The 24,134-nt window shown below is 63.9% G+C and overlaps 1 protein-coding gene across 9 annotated transcripts in view; it reads right to left on the reverse strand.

Annotated features, from left to right (window-relative positions):
* LOC117652949 (potassium channel subfamily T member 2) overlaps positions 1-24,134 on the reverse strand; it is a 61,421-nt gene that overhangs the window by 31,601 nt on the left and 5,686 nt on the right. For 8 of the 9 annotated variants that reach the window (XM_034398178.1, XM_034398182.1, XM_034398174.1 and 5 more), the window contains exon 1: positions 15,133-15,889. The exons of the other annotated variant lie outside the window; for it this stretch is intronic. The gene's annotated coding sequence lies outside the window, so the exon portion shown is untranslated. Of the gene's footprint in view, positions 1-15,132; positions 15,890-24,134 lie in introns of those variants that run through there. 9 annotated transcript variants of the gene reach the window in all.

Genomic DNA, 24,134 nt, shown 5'->3' on the forward strand with positions numbered 1-24,134 from the left:
GCCTTTGGCCGGACCGCCGAGGACCGCGGATCATCCATAGGAACAAAGGAAAAAGACGGAAAGCGAAAAGTTGCCGGGGCTACTTTCAGGTACTTCCTAGCCTAATGACGGCGGGAACCAGAAACCCCGCAGTTGGAGCTTCGAGCTCCGTGAAGAGGGTCGCTGCCTGCGCCCCGCTGTGCCCCGCCCAGGCCGTCCCGCCCCAACGCAAACAGGAGGCGCCGCGCTGAGGACGCCTTCAAGAGCGAGGGGGAGGAGGTCGGGCACCGGAAGGGAAGGCTGGCGGCGCCGTCTCGATGGGCTGCTCGAGGTTGCAGCGGCCGGACCCGTCACCCCGCCACGCCAGGCCATCGCCGTCAGCACGTTCATTTGGAGGACGCCAAAGCCAGCAAAGCCAACAAGGAAGCGGGACGGGCACACCGGCACACCGCAGACCGGAGGGGGAAGGGGCACGTCGATTGCAAACCCCGGCGCGCAGGCTGCGGTCCTGTGGTGGAGGGGCACCGGATTGGGGTTGCATGCGGAGTTCGTACACGCGACGACGGCGGCTTGTGCGCAGGCAAGAACACGTTATCGAATGCCCCATTCTGGGGAGAGCAGAATGGCGGCGCGTGACAATGGGGAGTCCATACTACTGACGGTGGACAGAGCGCGCGAGAGGCGGGTTCGCTCAATGCACTCTAGTGGTGGTGGCATTCGAAGCAAGAACACGTCCACGTCGATGGCTGCTGGCCCTGCTAGTGGCGGAGGCCAGTGCGGTGAGTGAGGGAAGCCGTGGCAGAGGGTGACAATGGGGCGCCAAAATGGCGGCGGGACACAATGAGGTGCGCATACTACTGGCGGACGGAAGAAAGCGCAAAGGTTTCACGTGGAGAGTGGAAGGCGGCGGAGGGCGCCGGAAGGGGACGGAGGTGCACGAAGACGGCGCCGACGGCACGGCCGGCGTAAAGGCAAAGGCAGGCTCGCCGAGTCTGTCTTCCGGAACGACGCCCGCTAACCGCGCGCCGCCACGCAAAGGCACGCCGGGCCACGCGGCCGGAAGTGCGGCGAGGATGCAGCGGCCGACAGGCCGACAGGCCGACGCGCCCCGCGATTACTGCCCCGCGACACGCACAGTACCCGGAGTTCCCGGAGTTGCCACGACAACTTCCAGGCCCAAATTCGTCCTGGGTTCGGCGGCGCGCTCGGCAGAGAGGCGCGATCCGGCAGCAGCCAACGCCAGCACCTACGGCCCGGAGTTTTCTATGGAGCACCCTCAGCACCCTTCACTAACGGAACGCCCCGCCCGCTTCGTTCTACTACACGTCCCTCTCGGGCGCGCTGAGAACTACTCCACTTCCACTTGCACGGCAACGACGAGGAAGAGCACGGGCCGAGAGGGGCGCCGCGCCGAGCACCGGGTCAAGTGAGTCTCGCGCACATTATTGAAACCCCGCTAGGGAAGTGCCCGGCAAAAATAAAACGTGTCAGTCTCGACGACGGGAAGGAGGCAACATTTTCTCAGATAGAGACGCACACAGGCGCGGCGGGTCGCATGATGTCGTCTGCCCCAAAATAACGACGCGCAGTCTGTGCGGCGCAGTGCTGCCTGACAAGCCTCGCCGCGTTGGCGGACACGGCTGCCAGCGCCCCGCCGCCCCGGCCTCGCAATGCCCCGCCCTTGCGCGAGAGCAGAGAGCACGAGGGGGTAACGACTGGTAAATTTCGTGTCAGCCGGATTAAGGATTACCTCGGATTACCCCGGATTACCCCCAAATTACCTCCGGATTACAACAAAAAAATTCCTGGATTACCCCGGATTACCTCAAAATTTGCCCGGATTACCCCGGATTACCTCAAAAATTCGGGTTATCCGGATTACGGATTACCAATTTGCTGTCAGCCGGATTCCCGAAGTCGTTACCCCCTCGAGAGAGCAGCACCGTTCGGAATCAGCCTGCAGCGTCCCGGCTGCCTCGCCCCTCCCTGGCGTTCCTGGCGTTCCAGGCCCCTCACTGTTGCGGCAAGTGGATCAGGCTGGGCAGACTGGGCCTCTTGTCTCAAATAAGCTGTTATCCAGTGGAGGGTCTGTCAGGGCCACCGCCCCGCACCGGGACGGCGAGCGAGGCGGGGGCCACGCCCGGGTGTCCCCGTTATGGAAGTTACCCCGGGGCGAGGCTGGGCTGGGCGGCCAGCCAGGCGAGAGCGAAGCCCGCCGCGGGCCTGCGCCCTCTCAAGCACCTGGACGGGAGCCGAGCCGGGCCCGGGCCCGGCCCTGCTGCCGGGTCGCGCACAACAGGAGGGCCCTCCAAAGTCCCGGGCAAGGTCCCGGGCAAGGTCCCGGACCCCGTTATTGGGGCCCGGCTGGTGACGCGTTGGGTTTTGCCTGCCCCGCCACGGCCTCACTCCCACGCGTCGACTTCGCCGTCGGTCCATACATCGAAACGAGTTTGTGCTGTTTGCTGTCCCCGCTTGGCCACGACGCGGGGCGTGGCGGGGCGGCGGGGGAGGCCCACACGTCACGGCCGCGGCCCTGTCCCCCAAGTGCGACTTGTTCGCCCTCTATTCGGATCGACCAGTCAGGGCATAATCAAGTCGCACGGTTGTCGCCCACAGTGTCACCGCGGACAGCGGGCAATGGACTCGCCCATGCATTTTAATGCCATTAATGCCACTTGCCACGCCGAGCCGGCTCGTTTCCCAAATGAAACACAGAGGCGGCCCGAGATTCTTCTGCCCAAATTGTATTCGCCTGGTGACTCCGAGTCCGCTCGGCAGCTCAACAGCGCACGCGGCCGAATTACGAAAAACACGGCGGGCTTTGAGACTCTGTCGTGCTCTGTGCCTCAGGGACACTTTAATCACGGCCACGATAATTCGGCCATTTCCTCGCACCTAATTGGATCAACCTGCTCGCTCGGCAGCCAATCGGGGCGCCGCTTCGGCCGGCCTCGGCTGCTTCATCAATCTTTCGGGCCGCAACTGAACTCACTCCGACTGCACGACACGAGAGAGGCGCCCGTTTCCAGCAGACTTGGCGCGCCGCGGCGTAGACTTCCACGACCGCGAAACACGGAGCAGCGGGGCGAGCGGGGAGTCCCGTCCTGATCTTGCCAGGCGAAGGAGCCTCCCCGGCTTACCCCGTATACATGAATGACAACGTGTATGGCTGCCTCATCATACCGCCGCGTGTTATCAGCGCAGAATCCCCCTCCTCTTCGATCCTTTCAGTGAAACCACACACTGAAAGCCCACGAAGTAGCACGATGCCGTCTTCAGATAGGCCGAGGGGGATGCCTCTGAAAGGCCCTCTGAAAGGCCCGGGACATGAAAATCAGGCATGCGCACGGACTAACGCGCGCGCTCCCTCCTCTCACACTCACGTGTGCTATCCTGATTTAGAGCAGACGCGCGACGTCCTTTTTTCTCTCTGAGGGGCCATGTGACCCGGTGACCTCTCCCACCTAGCCTCCCCCAGGGCCTGTCACTCTGAAGCCAATGCGTCTTCGCGCCGACACGGCTGTTGCCCTGATCAAGTCGAAGCATCCCCACTGCCAGGGAAAAACAACAACGGGACCTAAAACAACAACCCGACCTGCACACGCGCGGGTGTTTGAACCCGGGCCAGGCGCCCCGCCGCGCCGCGTCGTCCGAGCACGCCCCCGTCGCGTGAATCTCCGCCGTCTCATTTAGAGCCCCGACCCGCCCCGCCCCACCCCACACCGCCCCGCACTGCGACGAATACTTGAGTACATTGTGCTGCTCGGCGAGCCGCGGGCGCTTCCGGCTCTTTGCAGTTTAAAGCGGTCCACTCCGCAAGGTGCACAGGTCGGTGCAGGTAGATGGTCTCATAGTTCGCCAAACTTTATGGACTTGGGGCGTTGGTGCAAGACAGCAAAACACACAACCTCCAACACACTCTCACACACTGTCGCGCGAAGTGTCAAGCAGCCGATACCGCCCCAGGGCAGGGGTCGCCCCGGCGGTCGTGCCTGCCTGCCCCGGTCGGCCCCTGCCTGCCCCGGTCGCCGCTGATTGACACGGCAAGCGCACGGCGTGCGGCGCCAGCGACAGCGTCACATGTCGTGCCGCGCGGTCTGCGCCGTGCCGCACGGCCACTCGATAACAATGCCCCCCGGGGGATCAAATACCCTCTCCCCTCGCTGGTGGTGCTAGCAGTGCTGTCGGTGGCGGCTTTCACGAAAATTACCCAGCGGATTTGGTGAACGAAGCGGCGCGCTGATGACCTGCGGTTCCCTTCCCGCCCTGCCCTGCTGGCCCCGCCGCCCCGCGCCCACCCACTACTGCCGGCCGGGTAGCTGACGCGCCGCCTCCCCACCCCGTCGGCGTCGGCCCGGTCCTCGGCAGTGGTGCCATTGTGCAGGCAGCCCTTTACCCTTTGCGCGCGAGCTCTTTGTTCCGCACTCGTGAGTAATTCACGCACACCTTCGCCTTGTTAAGGAGTCCGGGTACGAGGCTGCATGCCTAAGTCAGGCGCTGCACGTGTCTGTGCAGGAAGGCCGCCGGCCCGCGTTGGGGGAGATTAGCCGAGCAAACGGGAACCAGCGTTCCAAATTTAAAGCGCCTACGGTTTCGCGAACGGTGCGCGCTACGAGCGTTAGGGACGCGAAATCGGGAAATCGAATTTGAGATCCAAGTTTGTTGTCCCTGGCGTAACGCTCCTAATGCCCACCGTTTAGGAGATATAGACGAGGCGGGCGGGTAATTTGTCAAATTGGTTGCCTGCTGTCGGTTGTTAGTCGCGTCATTCATCACACCGTGCGGTGTAGGCGCAGTGCGGACCCAACGGCCAATCCCGCGAGTCAGTGTAACGACCAGTCTGTTTCGCGGCGCCCGGCGCCAGCCTATCACGAGTCAAACCGCGGCACGTGCAGTAATGCGCGCTGGCGTTTGAGCCGCGCCATTTCAGCACGGCGGCACGGCGGCATGGCCGCGTGGCCCGCCGACAGGGCGGCCAACGTCTGGGCGCCTAATGAAGCGGGCGCGCTGCCAAAAGCAGCCAACCTTTGATTACCCGGCCCTGCCTCGGCCGGTGAAAGCAAGTTGGCAACAATGCGCGCCAATAACAATATGCGCGCCACCGTACGTGTTTTGACGGCGGCCCTTTCATCCCGGAGTTCCCGCCCTGCGTTTCCTCGTGCCGCGCAGTGCCGCCAGAGAGGGGCTCTCCATTATTCGCAGCGTGTGCAAGCCGGTCAAGTATTTAAGCCCCGCGTCCGGCCGAGCCGAGGGCCGAAGAGCCAAGGGCCAGGCCAGCGGCCACCTACATTATTCACTACACTGCTTTATAGGCCGTCGCAGGCTGCCCGTGCCAATAAGAAAGCCATTCCAGGCCAAAGGGAATTTTCTGGTTTTTTTTTTGTCTTTTTTGCGCGCCTCCGGCCCGGCTATCCCGGCTATGCCGGGATGCCACGCCAACGGCGAGCAGGGCGAAGCTTCCTCGGCCGGCTCGTGTCAATCCCGCCTACAAGACAAACAGCATTCGGGAGGAGGCGGGGCTGGCGGGGCCTGGCGGGGCGGAGCCAGGGAGAAACATGGCCAAAAATGGCAGCCATGGCAGCCGCAACAGCAGGCATTCCCGGGGCCGCTTATTGAATTGACGGGGGAGTGCCGCGGAGGGCTGATTCCACGCGACGTCGCTCCGTCTCTGTCGCACCCCGCCGGAACGCCCCACGAGTGCGAGAGAGACGGAGTGACGAGCTGTTTGGAGTCGGGCCGCCGCGAGGCCGATCGACTGGCCGACCGGCCGGCCGGCCGAGTCGGGGAATTCCATTATTTTGCCGCGCTAAGTTGATGAATACTGCGACCCCCTCGCAGTGGCGTGACCTTGGCTGGAGAGGTAGCCACGCCGACGTCGGGGCTGCGCGGCGCTGCGCGGGGCCGGGATGAGCTGCTGACCTCTCGAGGTGTGAAACGAGCGCGAAAACGCGCAGGATGAACTCCCCCGCGCCTTTTTGTTACGTCGAGTTGCATCGCCCCGCTAGAGTCATTTACGGGCGGGCAGCACCAGGAGGGGCGGATGTAAAATTTAAGTGCGGGCCAAGAGGAGCGGCCAGCTCCAGGCTCTATAAAGTGGGAGGCGCAGGACCCATTAAGGACGAGTGTAAAAGGGATCGGGCATCGGGCCACGGACCGCACTGCGGACGGCGCCACGGCAAACATCTTTCCCCGCAGTCCCGGTGGGGATCGCCGCCACAGGTCGGCCCGTCGTGCCCGTCCCGTCTCCGCCCCGGCGAGATTCCCTGCGCACGTCGTGCGCGGCGTGCTTTGTCGCCGCCAATTTGGCTGCTCGCCTTCGCCGGCCGTCTCGCTCCCACTCGCGGGGCGTCCCCGGGGGACGCGAGAGAGAGCCGTGTTCGGAAAACAGGCGCACCGACGCACGGCGCCGCACGGCACGCCCGAGTTGGTCGGAAAGCGGAATCAAATTAGTTGGCAGTGGCGCCCCGACCTGCCGAGCCGAGCGCGCCGAGCACCGCCAGCAAATCGAACACACCGGCAAGTTGACGCCGGCCCAGCGCCCTGCACTGCCAACTTGCTTTCCCGACTCAAAGCACCCCGCCCGCCGAGGCTGCAGAATCGAGCAAGGGTTCTGTCGGTAACGAAAAAGCAATCGTGCCGACGGCGGGCTTGGACGTGACCTCTTGTGAGTCTGCTTGTGCGTGTTTCGGCTGCAGGCCTCTCTGCCGGGGCTTCCGTGCCGGTGGAGAAGAAGGGGGTGAGACTCCGAAAGCGCACACGCAATACTCGTGCTCGGCTCGCACGCGTGTCGCGGGGCCTGCTCGCAGCACGCCCCGCCCCGCCCCGCCCCAGCTGTCAAAGCACGCCGTCAGCACCAATCGCCTGCAGGGCTGGCTGCGGGCTGGCGCCCTGAGCTACACAAGCAGTGCGGGAGCCACGGGAGTTTCACTCCCAGATTCCTACATGACATGGCGCTCCACCAACACCTTTGTCGTACTATTTCACGCCGCTTTCAGAACACTTTTCGCGTTGTCATGCTTTTACTCGTTGACAAAGGGACTGGAACAGCCATCAGCCCCAGCGCCGTGCAGCAGCAGGGTCTCTTATCCGCAGTAAGCTCAAGGCGCCGCCCCGCTGTGCAACCGGTGTTCCTTTGACAGCTGACAAGCCAGGGCCGCGTGCTCCCCGCCCCGCCTCGCCCTGCAGAGGATTACAAGCAGAGTGATTACGCGACGGGCGGCGTCTCGGAGGAGGCGAGCCCCGTTGTTGTGTTCGCCGCTTCTCCTCCACACTGACCCACCGACTGGCTGACCGGAGATCGTGCACTCTCTGTTGCTCCTTTTGCGCGGTGCTCCGGCGGTTCCAGCGCCTCCCCCTGGGGCCCATGTCTTGCTGGGCGGCGGCGGCGCGGTGCGAGCCCTTAATACTTGGCCTTGTTCGCGACCCCCAGGGGCTGGGCCCAGCCCGGCCTGACCGGCCTCGGAGGGCACTGGCCTCTGATACTCGCCGAACCGACTTATTGCATTTTTTACGCCGCCCTTGCGCGCTAAATTTGGCCGCGGCGTCTCGCACTCTGCTAGTCTTGCCCGGCCGTCGCGGTCCTGTTTCACTTCCACTCCGTAGCGCTGGCCCTGCCGCCAGCCCCGCCAGCCCTGCCATTAACCGGAATTAGCACTGCTCGCTATTCGCAGTGCCGAGAGGCCGAGAGTCGACGCCGAGGTCGCCGACGACGGTCGGCATCGCCAATCAGGCTCGCAGTGCCCTCTCGGCTGCTCAACTCAGAACAGGGCTCCGCGGCAGTCTCCCCCACGCCCTTCGAGCACGCCGCAGGAGAGACAGCGCCCGACACTGACACCCCGGGCCGAAATCGAAAACTAGCGGCAAAACAAAGAGGTGGGTGCGTGCGGCCGTGACACACTGTGGCACACTGTGACACGGCGACGCGGCACGCGGGGCTGACAGCTGATGGCCCTAGACGGTCGATGGCCAGGTGATGGCCTTGGGCCTTGGGCTGGCCGCCACGCGTCGCCCCGCCGGCCCTCGCCCTCCGGACTCGGCCTACCGAGCGGCCCACCACGCAGGGCGCAACGTGGCCCACCAAGGTGTGGCGCCGCCGGCACCGCCTTGCCGCAATTAGAGGCGCCGACAAGCAGCCAAATTGGGCAAGTTGGAGGCGGCGCTGTTTTTTCGGCTTTACAGTGGCGCGGCTGGGGGATGGGCGACGCGACGCCGCGAGGTGGGCCTGGAACCGTGGCCTCGACAGGCGCGTCCATTTGCAGCCCGAGGGACCGGCTTTGGCTTTCGCAACCAGAAGCGAGCAGCGGAGCAGTTAGTTACTTCAAAAGAGGAAAGCAATTATTTTCGACGCCGTGGCCGTGGCGCCGCGGTAGCCTGGCGCGCAAGGTACGCCGCCAGCGCGGCAGCCGCAGCAGCATCGGCTTCCGATGAACCGCGACCCGCCGCTGTAGCGTCCACGACGGCGCCATCGACAAACTGCCGGAACAACATTCCCCGGAACAAAAAAACAAATATTTTTGGTTCGAATCCTTTTTTGTTCGGGGCCGGGGAATCCGCTACTCGGGCAACCGCGAGGTTGGCTGTGGCCTGATTACATGTAAGGAAACTATCTGGCAACTTTCCGCCCGACAGGTGGTGCTCCACGTCGTGGCTGAGCCCCAGCACCACCAGCGCCGCTTGCACAAGCACTCCCTGCTCGACGCTCAAGCGGTTCCAGCCGCTCCGCGTGTGAGACCGCCTTACCTCAACCCGTCCGGACCGGCACCGGTGCCTCCCGGGGCCGCGTGCCGCCCATGGCGGTGGTGTTCGTCTAGGAGTACCCGCGACGGACTGGCCGGGCCACGCGACCTCCGGCCCCGCGGCCCTGGCGTGGCCCTGGCGTGGCCCTGGAGCGAGGTGGGGCGAGGCCGATGAAAGTGACAGGCGCCTCTGCATATCGCGAGTGTGAATGAGGTACAGTCCGCGCCGGCACTGTCCGCCGGCAGCGCGTCGCCGTCGTCGCGAAATATTCAAAAGCGCTCACTAATGCATCTTAGCGTCTCCGGGACGCCGTCCAGTGAGTCTCCGGGAGGGTCTCTCTGCTCAGAGCTTGCAAGTTCCAGAATAGCCTTGCCCTCCCCGGCAACGCGGCCCGACGCCCCGGGAACGTTTTCAACCTCGGCGCGCTCAAGAAGGCCGGCCAGATGACGGAATCACGCGACGACAGCCTCGAGGAGGCCGAGGAGGCGGCCGTGACCCTTCCGGATCGATGGCATTTATTGTCGCCGAGGATCACGGCGACGCAGCGCCGCTACCTCCGCTTTTGGAAGCGACTGTCCCACACGCCGGGCGGGGCGGGGCGGGGCGGGAGTCGTGCGGCGCATCCCAACGGACTAAAGCGGCCCGGTGGGCAACGAGCACGCACGCACGCACACACACGCACCTGATGATAGCACACACACACTCACGCACGCACACGCGCGCACGTTCACGCCGGTGATGCGTATTGGCACGTCGGGGTGACGCGTGCCGCCATAATAAAGGTCCTGTTGACCGAAGCGTTTCACGGCCTCCTCTCAAGAACAATCAGAGAGGAAAGTTTTTACAGCCCGAACCGGAGCGAACCGGCCAAGGCGGCGCTAGGCGGAGCCACACCGGATCGGTCGGATAGTAGTTTCACCGCTGCGGTGGCGGCCGGCGCGGCGGGACGTGCGGTGAGGTTGCCACCTCCATTTTTCAGGGCGCCGGTATATTAATACGGTCGGATGAATTATTGGTGCGGCCGGGTGGCAACCCTACAGCACCTGTCGCTCGCTGTGATTGTCTGCTGCCATCCGTCGCCGAGGGGAAATCAAATAATACGCATGCCGCGACGCCAAGCCCCACGGCCCCACGGCCTCATAGTTTGACGACGATTCCAATATGCAAAAGTGGCGCATGTCATTGCATTTGATTTGCATGGCGTTGGCTCGGCGTTGGCTCGGCGTTGCCCGGGGCCGGGGTTGGCGGTCCGCCTGCTTCCCCTCGACGACAACCACTAGACGTTCCAGGACACAAACTTGGTCGGCAGGTCAACGAGGTCTGCCCCCACCTCCCCCCGCCCGCTCACGCGACTTCTTGATCGGGGACCTGCCCCTCCCCTCCCCGGGAAGTCAAATAGCCCGAGAGCGAGTGAAAAGTAGAGGACCGCCCCGAGGGTAATTGAATTAAAACTAGTGAATAAAGCCCCGGCCGCGTCGCCGCGTCGCTGCGTCACGTCGCCTACGCTCCAGTCTGGTCTCGCCTCGGCCGCTCTGTCTCCGTCGCACTCATTAGCATCCTGTGGGGTTTCCACGAGGTGTGAGACAGACGGAGCGACGAGGCGACTCCTCGGCTGAGAGCCACGGGCAGCTGCGACTGGGTGGCGGGCAGCGAGGCGGGGCCGCGAGGCGGGGCCGCGCCGCGCGGAAAATCCCCGGTTTGACAAAAGGAAGACAGCGCAAAGACAAAGCAAAAGAGGGGGAAAAACGAGGAAGAAAGGGTGAGGCTTATAATTTCGAGGCCGAAACACGGTTCAAAAGGACCGGGGCGCGTCGTCTTCTTCCTGTTAGGGGTGGGCGGTATTTCAATATATTGAATACAATTTCAATATTTTAAAATATTGGAATTCCAATATCACTATATTGAAACTTTCGATATCAATATTCGATATTGAGTATTGGTGAACCAATATCCAATATTGAACATTCAAATTTACTGTGCGATTTTATTGAGAAAATAGAGAAATAGAGAACGATACTTGGTCCAGTCACAAAGAAAACCGTGCAGATGAGCTTATTTTTGTGCTTAAAGTGAAGCTCATGAGCCTTATGCAGATTCGAACTATCAACATTGGAGATGATCTTCAATATATTGAAAAACAATATTTCAATATTGGTATTGGTACCTCAATATTATCAAAAATTCAATATTCAATATCAAAATGATAGGGGTGTATGGATATTAAATATTGGATATTGAACGGATGAAAAGACCGGGCGCCCTACTTCCTGTGGCTGGCCGCCTCCGGCAACCTCGCCTTGAATGTCGCGCGCCGCGAGGTTCGCACCAACGCCCCGCTCCGCCGTTCCCACGGCAACACTGAGACGAGAGTGACTTGACCGTAGCCTTGCCGCCTTGCTGGCCTGCCCGGGCTTGCCCGTTGACACGGCGACATCGTCCCGGGCCTCCGTGTCGCAGCCAATCGACCAGAAGGCTGTCTGCTAGGCCGCTAGGCCGCTCGGCTTGCCTTTGTTTGTTTGCGTGGAGAGGCGTATGCAGGACCGTGTACCGTGTCCGAGCGGGGCCTGGCGGGGCCTGGCGGGGCCTGGCGGGGCCTGGCGGGGCTGCCGAGTTCCCCGTGTGTCAGTCCGAGGCAGCCGCCCGCCCTGCCCGGCCCCACCCGCCCTCGGACCCATCCAACATTGATGGCTGGCTGCTCGCCCCGCTGCCATATCTGCGACCTATATCTGGACAGGCGGAGCGGGCATCCCACACCGCGGTTCCCGAAAGTTGAAACGAAAAAAAAATTTAATCAAATACGACAGAAATGGTTTATCTCTTAGTCGTGGCGCCTCGTTGCCTGTCACTGTCCAACAAGTGTACTTCTGGACGTGAAACCGTCTATCCCACGAAAACAGTAGCGTCGCAAAACATCGATGCGAGTTGTTTTGTGATTTTTCAATAGAAGATACGAAGAAAGATAAAAATGCCGAAACAGGAAACAGTTCGCCCGAAATGCAATTATTTTGGAGGGACTCTCCACCGCCGCCGCGTAAGACACGGCGTGTCTTGTCAAGAGCGCACTTGCACCCCTCCCCCGGGACGAACTCATATTCCGTTCCATTTGCCTTCCGCGCCGGTGCGCTAACGAGGGAGGAGTGGCGGCCCGGCCTCGCCCACCTCGCCCACCTCGCCCACCTCGCCCACCTCTCCCACCCGGTCTCCTCCTGGGGCGCTGCACCCCGCGGTCTGACAGTCTAACAGTGTGGCAGTCCCGACCCTGCCTGGCCGTGGCCGGGCTTCCATCCCCAGCAGGTTGATTCCGCACCGAGCGACGCGCAGTGCCCTTGTCGAGAGCAGTGCGGGGACGGGGAATCAGTCTGCTGCAGCGCACTAGCTGCCGGCATGCGAGAGTGGCTGTCCGATGTTCCGATGCAGGCAGCAGCAGGCAGCAGTCCGATAGGTGGGGTGAGGGCGTCACCGTGGAGCGCGGCTCGTCACGGCCCGTCATCGGACTGGCGGAGGTGGTCGGAGCACTGCAACGATCTTCGTTCGTCCGATACTCAACCTCCATCCGTCCGTGGCTGAGCTTTGCCGTCTGTCCGCATCGCCCAAACTCAATACATTTTGGGTGTACCTCTGTGAGTGCGAGAGAGAAAGCGAAACGACCACATCGCCCAGTCGTCGCCGTGCGAGCGCCCGCGGAGCTGCGGGTAGGCCGTGCCGCCTCACCCAGCCGTCCGGCGGGTTGCCCACCGCGACGGCGCTCGGACTGCTCCGCCGTCGTTAGAAGGCGCGAGACAGGCAAGACCGCCAGCCAGCGAACTTTCGTTCTGGAAGTGCGGCCGTCGGGCACGAAGGGTGCGTCCCCCTCCCCCTCCACCTGCGCTCCGCCCTGCCCCGCCCTGCCCCGCCTTCCGGGCGACCCCTCGCAGGGCCTCGGCCTGATGAGCAGCGCGGTGCGGTCGCTCTGCGGTGGCCGCGGGGAAAAGTTGATTCGCTGCGCCCGCCAATCCGGGGCATCGGGACCGCGAGCACGCCGCCGGCACGCCCACACACGGCACCGCCAGCAGCAACAACAACAACAACAACAACAAACTGCGCCCTGTCATGTAGTCTCTTCCTAGCCGACAAGTTTTTAACAAGCACACACGCCCGGCGCAGGTCGTGCAGGTGCGGCGTGTTTTCACCGGCGCCCTTTTCGGACCCACAATTATTCCCGAGTTTATCGGCGTCGTTAGGCCGTGGCGGGGCGGGGCGGGGTGGGGCGGGCGGGGCGGGGCGTGCGATTGCGTCGCGCATCGCCGCAGGAAACGACGCGCCCGCTCGACGCGCCCGTTCGCTGCGGGTGTTTATGGCGTTGCTGGACCGACCGGCACCGCGGGCCTGCAGAGCTCTCCGCGAGGTCATCTAGTCCCTCTCCCGCTCACGGGGAGGCCCCAAGGGGCGCGAGAGAGACGGAGCGGCGAAAGCGGCTCGGCATCAGTCTGCCTGTCAGGCGCACGCCACGTGGCCCGACGGCCTGACACCGAGGCGGCTGGGCGAGTGAGAGGAGAGCGACTGCAGCCATGTGCGACCTTGATCCGGTGACGACGTGCATGTCACTGTCGGGCCGGCCGGCCGGGCGGGGCGGGGCGGGCGCCTGCATATTGCATCGTTATCGACAACGTCCCGACGCACCGCCCGCTCCTTTCCATAACCAATTTCACTCGACGGCTGTCGTGCGACGTAAGGCGCGTCGCCTTGCACAGCGCCTTCTTTGTGTCCGCGGGCGAGGCGGGCGGAGGGTGTTGTCAGTGCCGTGTGCCAGCACCGCCACCCGGACGGCAGCCAAGTCGCCCGGAGGGTCGTCCGGGTCGTCCTGAAGTCTTGCTGCTCCGAAGGGCCCGATGCGGTCCGCCGGCCACCGATTGCCGATACCCTCGGCAAGCTCATCTACGCCACCGGCGACGAAACCGCCCTCGGCGAGGAGAACGGCCATGATGACGAAGTAAGAGTCATCGTCGGCGCGCTTTTCTTGGCGCGGCGCACTGCGGCTGCAGTACATCACCTGGCCCAGGTAGAACAAGCCAATCAGCGTGGGCCCAACCTCCTTGGGGCCGTGCCAGGAGGCCGTTTCCGAACGGCGCCATCGTCGCACCGTCTCCCTCGCACCCCTGGGGCGTCACGGGGCCTGCCGCGCCCGCCATAAGGTAAACTTTCGGAGGGCGTCGTGGCCGCGTCGTCGGCGTCCTCGCGGATTGGCACCATTTGGCGCGGCGCTGTTTGGGCCGGGGCCGCGCGCCCTGCTCCGCCCCGCGCCCCACGCTGCGCCTGTTACCTCGCGGCGACGACCCCTTTCCCGGGCAACCCGTCCTCGGCGTCCTCGTCCTCCCCGGCCCTTATTTGTGCCGCCATCAACAAGGAGAGCGCCTCTAAGAGCGTCGCAGAGTCGCACCAGAGCCCCGAGGCTTTGATGGAGGCGGCGCAGATCGGCCCGTCCCGCCGCCTCTATAAAAGGCCTGTCGAAGAGGATTACAGAAATTTGTATCGAAGCGGCCCGAGAAAATCTTATTTCTTGGCGTCTGCTGGGGCGTGGCCCGCGACAGCGTCCTCGAATTTGTTTTTGGCGCTGGCGCCCCGCTGCCTGCCTGGCTGCCCGCCTGCCCGCCTGTAACGAGGCCCGCCTCCCAATCGCCCTGTCTTAATGACGTGTGCTGCTGGGGTGCTTCTGGGCGACCTGGCCCACCGCAAGCCGCACCATTTTTCCTCCTGCGAATAATTAATCCGGGACGAAAATAATGATTCGGCATACCCCTCCCCCTTTCCAGCTGCAAGGACACGGCAGCGGCACGCCGTCGAGTGTGTGAGCGCAGCAAAGCGCAGCAAAGCGCAGCAAAGCGTAGTGAGAAGCGGGTTGAAGCAAAACACTCGCCAGAGGTTACGACTTCCATTGCGACAATGTAAACTGCGCTGGGATTGAGCGTTACGACCAATTCCCATGGACGTCTCGAGGGCACACACACACACACACCCACACACACACACACACACACCCACACACACCCACACACACACACACCTACACACACACAGCGCAGAGCGGACAGCTACATCCGGTCTTCCGTCTGGAAAATCCCCCGCAGCGGAAACAAAGGAAGCGGTATAAAAATGCGGAGCCCTCTCGGCGCGCTGGCGGCGGCAGGCTAAACAATCTAGGGCTGACATTTGGTGGGCCTCGGAGGTCACCCTGACTGGGCTGGCAGCATGCTGGCAGGCCGGTGGGTCACTCGGCCACGCCACGCCACTCCGTCAAGGCAGTCAAGGTGAGGGGCGCACGCACGAGGGAGGGGGCAGGGGCAGCCAGGGGCAGCCAGGGGCGCGGCAGACTCGAAGGAAGGAAGGGGAGGAAATGGGGTGCAAATCGTGTTGTGTGTTCGGGCCGTGACTCAGACTTACGTGGCTGACGGATTTGTCTCAGTCAGAATTGATTAACATAAACTCTCAAAAAGCTGGCTAGTGACCAGTGTCGTGGCCTGGCCTGGCCAGACTCTTCCTCTCGCCATGCTGCAGGCCACCATGGCCTTGCGTCGCTGTGCGGCGCTTGGCGATGCTTTGCGAATGCAGCGGCCTCGGCGCGGGCCGAGCCGAGAGCGACGGTGGCGCCACCACAACGACCGAAGGACCGAACCCCGAGTCGGTTCGAGATATCGACGAGCACGTGCTCGCCACGTGACACCCTTGTTGCGCGCGGGCAACAATCGCGGCGGAACGAGCGCGGAACGAGGGCCTCGACGGAACGGCCTCGACGGAACTACTCGACCGGGCTGGGTCTCGCGACGGGAACGACCACAGCGGAAACGGCCTCGCACTGCGAGGGAACGACCAAGGCGGCGGAGGCCTCGACGGGAACGACGATTTCGACGGGAACGACACGGTTTCGCGAGGAACGACCTCGACGCTGACGATCTCGACACGCCGCGGCTCAGGCACGCATCGCCGAGCAGGCAAAGCACTCCGACACTCCGCGAACGCCCCACGAGGCCACGCCACGCCACGCCACGCCGCGCACCGATGGAGGAAGAGTGTCCCGTACGTCAGGGCGCCGTGGCGGTCCACGGGGACGGTGTGAGTGCGCGTGTGTGGGTGTGTGGGTGTGAGTGAGTGTGGGTGTGTGAGTGTGAGACGGTGGCTGCGCCGTGACGTTCCGCGTGGCGTCGCTCGGCGGACTGGCGGCCCCGCACCACGGCGGCGGCTGCTGGCGCTGCTGGCCTGCCTGCCCGCCATGGCGTCGAGCGGCGTCGAGCGGCGTCGAGGCTCACAGGGCCCGCGCACCACCGCGCACCGGCCGGCGGCGGCGCTGGGGAGGGGGTCGGGCCGTCGGGCCGCGGGACCACCCCTCCAACGGGCCGGCCACGGCGGTGCGAGGGGCACGGCCAGGGCGAGGCCCAGGACGCCGTCGTGATGGAGGATCGTCAACAAAGACTGCCTCCTCCAACGAAGCCACAGCGCTGCTCCAACAGCGACCCGCGCCGCCCCGACCTGCAGCGGACCGGCTTAGCATCTGAACGGCACCTCGATGATCCGACGGCCGTCGGCCGGAACGGGCCTTCCGGGGGAACGAGGCTGCCATGGAGGCCGTGGGGGCCGAGGCCCTTCCCAAGCCGATCCTGGAAGGTCCTGGAGGGTCCTGGAAGGGACCGGTACACCCAGCAGCCGAGACGGAACCCTTCTCATCCCTTCCAGCTGTCAGCGCAAGGCGCTAGGCCCAGGCTGCCGTCGAACACTCTCGCCGCTCTCTCTCGCACTCACGGGGCGTCCCGCGCGGTGTGAGAGAGACAGAGCGACAAAGTCCTTTTGGAATCAGTCTGCACACAACCAAAAACGCCCTTACTTACTGATGTGGCCTTACTGGCTCGCCCTTTTCCACGCGACTCGCGGCGCTCACACAGCCCGACCTCATAAATGTTGCGGCCTGTAGCAAATCCCGGCCCCGACTAGATTAAATTTCTACATACTTTCCTCCCCGCCGCCGGGCGCCGGGCTGGGAGCGCCTCGGCGTGCTGGGCCTCCTCCTTGCTCGGCGTGCCGTGCCGTGCCGCGTTCCTCAGTTCCTCACCTGGAAAACACGAAGAAATAAAGCCGTGAGCGAATGGCACAGACACACAGAGCAGTGCGGAGCAGCCAGCGGCCGGGGTGATGATGTTGACGCAGCGCTGTGCGTGGCGCGGCGGGGGACGCCGGGGGTTAGTGGAGGGAAAAATGGAGGGGCGGGCGGGGCGTGGACAAACAGTACGGACCAGCCGCCACGTCGCAGCCAGGCCAGTCCGCCAGCCCGGGTTGGTCAAAATCTCCGAAAGTAGCCGTTTTCGCTGAATTTGAGCGGCCACTGCGTCCGATCTAGTTGCGGCCAACGGCCTCCCTCGACGCCCTAGTATTCTTAAGACCCTACTCTTTCATGCCCTGTATCGGGAAGGCGTTGACCACAACGATTTTGCCTTTGACCGCAACGATTTTGGGACCTAAGTTGGTCAAAAAGTGGTCGAATCTCGGAAATTTGCTGATTTTGCTGACTTTGGGCGGCCACTGTGTCCAATCTAGTTGCATTAAGAGGCCTCCCTCGACGTCTTAGTATTCTTAAGACCCTACTCTTTCATGCCCTGTATCGGGAAGGCGTTGACCACAACGATTTTGCCTTTGACCGCAACGATTTTGGGACCAAAGTTGGCCAAAAAGCGGTCGAATCTCGGAAATTTGCTGATTTTGCTGACTTTGGGCGGCTACTGTGTCCAATCTAGTTGCATTAAAAGGCCTCCCTCGACGTCCTAGTATTCTTAAGACCCTACTCTTTCATGCCCTGTATCGGGAAGACGTTGACCACAACGATTTTGCCTTTGACCGCAACGATTTTGGGACCAAAGTTGGCCAAAAAGCGGTCGAATCTCGGAAATTTGCTGATTTTGCTGACTTTGGGCGGCTACTGTGTCCAATCTAGTAGCATTAAAAGGCCTCCCTCGACGCCGTAGTATTCTTAAGACCCTACTCTTTCATGCCCTGTATCGGGAAGACGTTGACCACAACGATTTTGCCTTTGACCGCAACGATTTTGGGACCAAAGTTGGCCTTTTGCGGTCTTACCCGCCGGGGTCTTTTGAGGGCCAGTCCGAGCCCGCGCACTCCGCGCTGCCCAGGTTCCAGGCGTGGGTCTCTCGCAGAGGCAGCGCGGCGAGGCGAAGAAAAGGGCCGGGCAAGTCCCAGTCCCCTGGAAGTAAGGGAGGGCCGAAGGGCCGAAGGAGTTAAGGGTGGAGGTGGAGAGGCGTAGTGGCATGCGGCATTCAGGCGTGCGCGCGGTCCAGGGGCGTCCCTCGCGCAGCCTCGCACAGCGCTGTACCGAGCACGCCTGTACCGCTGCAGCTCACCTGTTGCCGTGGGCCGCTGCGCCCTCTGCGGCCTCCTCGAAGGGCGCGCGCCTCTCTCACGGCGCCCCGCGACGCCCCGCGACGCCCTACGACGCGTGGCTCGTCCTTCGGGAGGGCCTTCGCGTACACCGCCAGGTTTTTAACCCCGGCCGTCCCGTGGGGCTGCGCCAGGCTGCGCGACGACCCGGACAGGGTGGGACGGTCGACGACGACGCCACATTTTCGGTCTATTTTTAATTTGAGTCCCGACCCCTCCACGGGCCGGTGCGTTCTGCAGCAGGCAAGGTCATGTGCCGGCAGGGCGGCCAGGGCGGCCAGGCCCACAGGGGGCAGGGAAGGCCCGACCCGACTGGTCGATGGCTCCGCTGTCCTTTAGGGTGGAGAAACGCAACTCACAATTTCACATAGCAGCGCCGCTCCGTTCATAGCGGTACTGCACTTTATAGTTAGGCGTCTGGGGTCTTTTCACTTTGGTCTAAAATAGACGATTGTGGGACACTTTTGGGATTCCGAGTCACGATTGTTGAAACCCTGTGCGAAGAAGATCGCGTTGTGAGCATTTGACGAATAATGGTCGCTAGGTGGCGCACCAAAAGGACCAACTTTTTATTTTTACTAACGCCGTTCGCCGAAATGATGGGACACGAGTGTGGATCGTATTGCAGCCAACAGACCGGCACGGCCGTGCCGCCGTGCCGCCAGCGCGCAGAGAACGGGACACTGCAAGTTTACGGTCCGCTTTATTGTGATGTGCGATGCCTGATAAAGGGGTTCCCTGGGCGCGGCTGGTGGCGGTCGTCCGAGTGGCCCAAGACGACGGCGTGCTGCCCGCGCTGCCCGCTGCACTGGGTGTGGGTGTGGGCCGGCGAGGCAGGCCCACCAGGACACCGACCCCGCCTGCAGCCTGACGGGCCGCCACCCACGCCACCCACCTGTCCCTAGTGATTGGTGTCGCCTGGGGCGTCTAGTGTGCGCTCCTTCCGGCCGAATGGGGGCAGGGCGGGGCGGGGCCCCCTCTCTCTCCCTCTCTCTCGCACGCGCAAACTTTACTGCGGCCGTACGCCCTTCGGGGAAGTTCGGCGAGCTTCGTGCTCCGCGTGGCACACGGCAGCGCCACGGCAGTGCACCAGCGCGGCAAGCTTCTCCAGCTGGAAATCGCTCTCCAGCCCCGGGCAGGTGCGCTGGAGCTGCTGCAGGCTGGTTCCGGGCAGTCTCTCTCGCACTCGCGGGGCGTGGCATGGCGTGCGAGAGAGACCGAGTTCGGAATGAGGCTGGCCGCAATCCGATAGTCGAGCATGCGCCTGCCAATGATGCGCCGCCCTACAGCCGCAGCGGAGGGAGAGGAGGGGCCAAAGGGGGTGCATTGTGGCGGCCAGCATTCCAGCCAGGCTTCCCCAGGCTTCCCCCTCCCCGCCGCACCGCCGCGCCGGCCTATTGTCCTTGGTGACGCGCTCCACAAAGCTGCTGGAGTTGCTGATGCGGTGTCGAGTTTGCGCGTCGCGGCGCGTCGATGATGCGATGACGGCGATGGGTCGTTATCCACCTATTCATGGCCGACGCGGTGCGACGCGGCGCGGCGTGGGCCGAGGGGGCGGCGCTAACGGCACGCGCACAAACAAGGAGAGCATTATGGCGGCTATTTTCCGCGCAGGAAGTCGCCTAACTGCCTGGCACGTGGCTGGCCTGGCACCATTAGAGTGTCCGATCGCCATCGCCCCGCTCACCCGGAACCACTCTCGACTCGACGCCTTTCCGACCGCCTCCTGCCAACCCCAATGGGACGACAAACACAGGGTAGCAATGGACTGCCCATCGGACGAGGAAGTCCATTAGCGGTGCGATTTCGAGACGGTGGAGCTTGGTGCAGATCAAAAAGCAGGTCAAGTCCGCCACTTGGGGTTGCCGATCGGGGCTGCTTGAAGGGCAGCTTTGACGAGGCGCGCGCCTGCAGGTGGCAGCTGCTGACGGGCGTCGCTCAAGTCGGCGAACCAGATTGCGCCGTTGTCGTCATCGTCGCGCTTGGCGCAGCTCGGCGGACGTGCAAAAACAACGTCGCCAAATTAAAAGCAGTGTTATTAAAAAATGCCGAGGCTCGGGCTTTCTAGCTGGCGCGGGCCGAGGGGCTGCCCGGGGCGTCACCAGGCCAGAGTGCCTGGCCGCCTGGCCGGCTGGGATGCACGGAGACGGCGGGGCGTGGCGGGGCGGCGCGACACGCGCATGGGGTATTGATGCGGCCTTGCAGCGTGCACGGCCAGGCCAGGCCGGCCTGGAGCTGGAGCCTGGGCCTCGCCACACACGGCCTGGGCACGGACGCTGGGGACGCTGGCCGCACGTGGGTGATGACGTCACCGCGACATGACTCTGGCCGCGCCGCCGCGCCGCCGCGCTCGCCGGAGTGATCAATGCTATCGCGGTCCATTCTGCGCCCTAATCCGCGTTATTAACGAACTTGCCGAAGCGAGGCGGGCGCGTTTAATCCGCTGGTAATTAGTTGCCACAAAGCCGCCGCTCCATTTTCGGTGTGGCTGCCGCGCTGGTCCGGCCGCCTCCCGGCACTTTGTTCGGCGAGGACGGCAGCGGCCGCGCGTGCAGCCCGTCATACAATAACGCCGCATGATGCCCGCCATCAAGACCGCCATAAACGGGATGGGTCGCGGTGACTCCAAAAAGCGAGCAAGGAGGAGCGCCACAACGAAAACAACGACAAGCGTGCCGTGGTCGTGGTGCTGGCGTGCGCCGTGCGCGGAGCGGCGCGCGTGGCGGCCGCGCCGACCGGGGCGCCGCCTGGCGGGGGCCGAGCCAGGCTGCCGCCGTGCCGGGCCGCGCACGTGCCGCGCTGGAGGCGCCCGTCCAGGGGTATCGTGGCGCGGGGTATCGTCGCGGGGGTGACGCGAGCGGGGTATCGGCAGCGAGCCTGAACCCCGAGGAGTCGATACCCCGCGCGGCAGCGTCGCCCTGGAGTCGACCACAGGTGGCGCTGGCGTGCTGTGGCACCCGGCCGACGGTCCGGGTACAAGCGAGGGGTAGGTAAGGAAGGGATCATATGTCAACAAACTTCTCGCCTTGGACCCGCCGCACGGCCAGCATGGCCCCCTCGGCGGCGCTGTAGTGCGTTAGGTCGGCGTCCCGGACGGATCCCAGAGCAGGTCCAGAACCGACTCGAGGAGGGCAGCCGGTCCCAGCGGCTATGCGGGTCCGCCTCGAGCTAATATCCGCTGATAAATACTAGAGTGCTCGCCGCTGGGACGGTCAGGCTGGTGGCTTGTGGCCGTAACGAGATACGGTGACAGGGGGCGGGGAGGACTTCTTGAAGTGAGCCCGCATCCTGCGCGCCAACACTGCTAAAATCAGAGCGTGTTTGTCCGCTTCCTTCTAGCGTAGATGCATTTAGGTAAGGAAAGGAGCGCATGAGCTCTTGCAAGCTTCAGGAAGTGGTACTGACTACGCCTCATGAAAGACACGGTTCCGCCTTAATCTTAGCAGTGAAGGCCCCCACCCCTGCTTCCCTGCCCGATGTATCTCGGCAGGCCGGCGTGACATGCAGGGTTGGCGGCCTGCCTGGCTGGCGTCTGCCCGAGGCCAGGCCTGCGTGTCAGCCACCTCATGACCCAGCGTGAATATTTAACCCCGCTCTGTGCTGTGCCCACAGCACGGCCGCTATGCCCAGGCTATGCCCACAAGCGACATTGTCGGCGAAATTGCATCCCCCTGGCTGATGGTCCGCCAGGCCGCCAGGCCGGGAGGGAGGCCAGTGTGTTGCCAGGCAGATCGCTCACATCTCCAACCACCCTGCCTCGCCCCCACCCCGCACCCCCGCTGTTGCCTTATTGGTGGCTTGGCAGCAGTCGGGAGGGCATCCGTCAGGACGCCACCGTGACGCACTGCTTGTGGGGGCGCGGAGCAGCAGCAGAGCGCCTGCGGACGGCCGGGTAGGCAGGCCCGCCGAACGGACGCGCGGGTGGGTTGCATACCTCACAGGCGGCCCGAACGCCCGACGACGGCCGGGTAGGCAGTCCCGCCGAACAGGAGTGCGGGTGGGATGCCTACCTCACAGGCGGCCCGAAACGCCCGCCGACGTGCGGGTAGGCAGGCCCGCCGAGCAAGCGTGCGAGCGGGATGCCTACCTCACAGGCGGCTCGGAGGCAGTCCTCCGGATCCGGAACGGGCGGGCACGGATGGTTGGCCTACCCAAAAACTCTGGCGCACTGATTGCCCCCTCACCTCCAACAATGTGGCGAGCGTGATCCCAGGCCGTAACCTGCAGCGACCCAACCCACTTACCACGCCTCGCTGGAGGACCTCAACAAGGTCCTCGTCGACGCCACCTCACCTGCCAGACCGCCAGGCCGCCAGGCTGACGGACTGCCACTCCACCCGTGATTTATGTGCACTCTGCTCCTCTGGACCGTAGCGCAGCAGCGCCGCAGCGCGCGGAGGGCCCAAGTTGTGCGCCGGGCTCATCATGTCGAGAGTCTCCCTCGACGCGGAAGTCCCTCCATCTGCCGCCACTCCCCTCCCTTCCCGCCCTTCATCGCGCCGCTGTTGTTGGCCCGGAGGCGGAACTACAGCAGCTGTTAAACATCGATTTTTGCAGCAGAGTGCACGCTGTTCCGGCCGGCCCGCCCGATAGCCGCCCGGCCCAAGGGCGCCGCGTGCCTTTTTGCCGCCCCGGGCCGCGCGCCACGCCACGCCACGCCGCCGCGGTATCGCGGGGATATTAATTGAGTTAGTGGTGGCTGCGTGGCGGGGCGAGGCGGGCCGCGGCGCCGAGTGGCCGCAGGGAGAGGGACTTTGGAACTTGGCTGCGTTGCGGTGCGGGCGGGGCGTCGAGGCGCGACGGCGCGTCTAGGCGGTCTAGGCCCCCGGCTATTTATTGGCTAGGGAAAGCAAGGGGTGTCGGCCGGGGCCTTGGGAATCAGCTGGCGGGGCTGGCGGCCGGGGGGTGGCTTGGCGCACAGCGCGACTGCAGTGCCCGCTCCACGGCGGCCCTCCCCGCCCCGCCGCGCCCCGCCCCGCCTGGCGTGCGCACCACCAAGACCGAGACGAACAGATAGGCCGCTTTACCGCACGGCCATGAAATGGGATCGATCATCGCCAAGGGATGAAATTCCCCGCTCCCCCGCCCCGCCTGCACCGGGCCCTATTTCGGCCGCTTCCGGCTCTCCGCGAGTACAAAGTACAATGGAAAGCCTCAACGCTTTGGCCGTCCACACCGCTGGAGTCTCTCCCCCTGCTCGCTGGGTTCCGGCCGACGTGGCAGTCCGGGCCTAATCTGGCCGAGGCCCGAGGTGCGTGCGTGTGTGTGCCGTGTGTCCGAGCCCGGGCGTGGCCGAGATGGTGGCCGAGGCCGCGGCAGCGGCGATAAAAGGTTACTGCTGGACCCGCAGAGCGCGCAGAGGCAGGCAAGCGCACGTCGAGGTGGCCAAGGAGCTGCGGCAAAGTGGCCGCCTCTACACCAACGCCCAGCCCCGCCCCGCCCCGCCCCGCCCAGAGAGAAGGACGGCAGCTTGAAAAGTACTTAGCGTTCCCGGGCGCGTGGTGGAGGGGCGGGGCGGGGCGGGGCGGGCGGATAGAATGAAAACACTGCGAGAATGAGGATAGAACAGAACTACTCTACAGTATCTGCTAACGGCTTGCCTCGCCGCCACGCTTATCGCCGGCCTGATTGCACCCCGGGCAAATTCGAGTCGCAAATGAAGCGACCGCCTGGGGGCTGCAGGGGGAGGGGGAGGGGGAGAGGGGGCGGAGCCAGACGGCCGGTCGACAAGCTCTTCTATGTAGCTGTTGTAGCTGCGCGACTACATCTGTCCGACACTGCAGTCATTGCCCTAACGACCCGATGAGTGTCGCCCGACTTTTTTTTTGCGCCATTTTATTGAAGTACTACCCTCGTCGGGCCGGCTGTCGGGCCGGGACTGTACCAGTGTACCGGCTGTACAGTCAACACGGCAATAACGAGGGGAGGGAGGCCCACGCGGCTTTCATTAAAATTCCGCCTCACTTGATGCCGCGCGGGATGGCCATTTGTATGAGGGGGCGGAC

Source organism: Thrips palmi, unplaced genomic scaffold (genome assembly GCF_012932325.1).
Source record: "Thrips palmi isolate BJ-2018 unplaced genomic scaffold, TpBJ-2018v1 HiC_scaffold_8, whole genome shotgun sequence".
Classification (NCBI taxonomy): domain Eukaryota; kingdom Metazoa; phylum Arthropoda; class Insecta; order Thysanoptera; family Thripidae; genus Thrips; species Thrips palmi.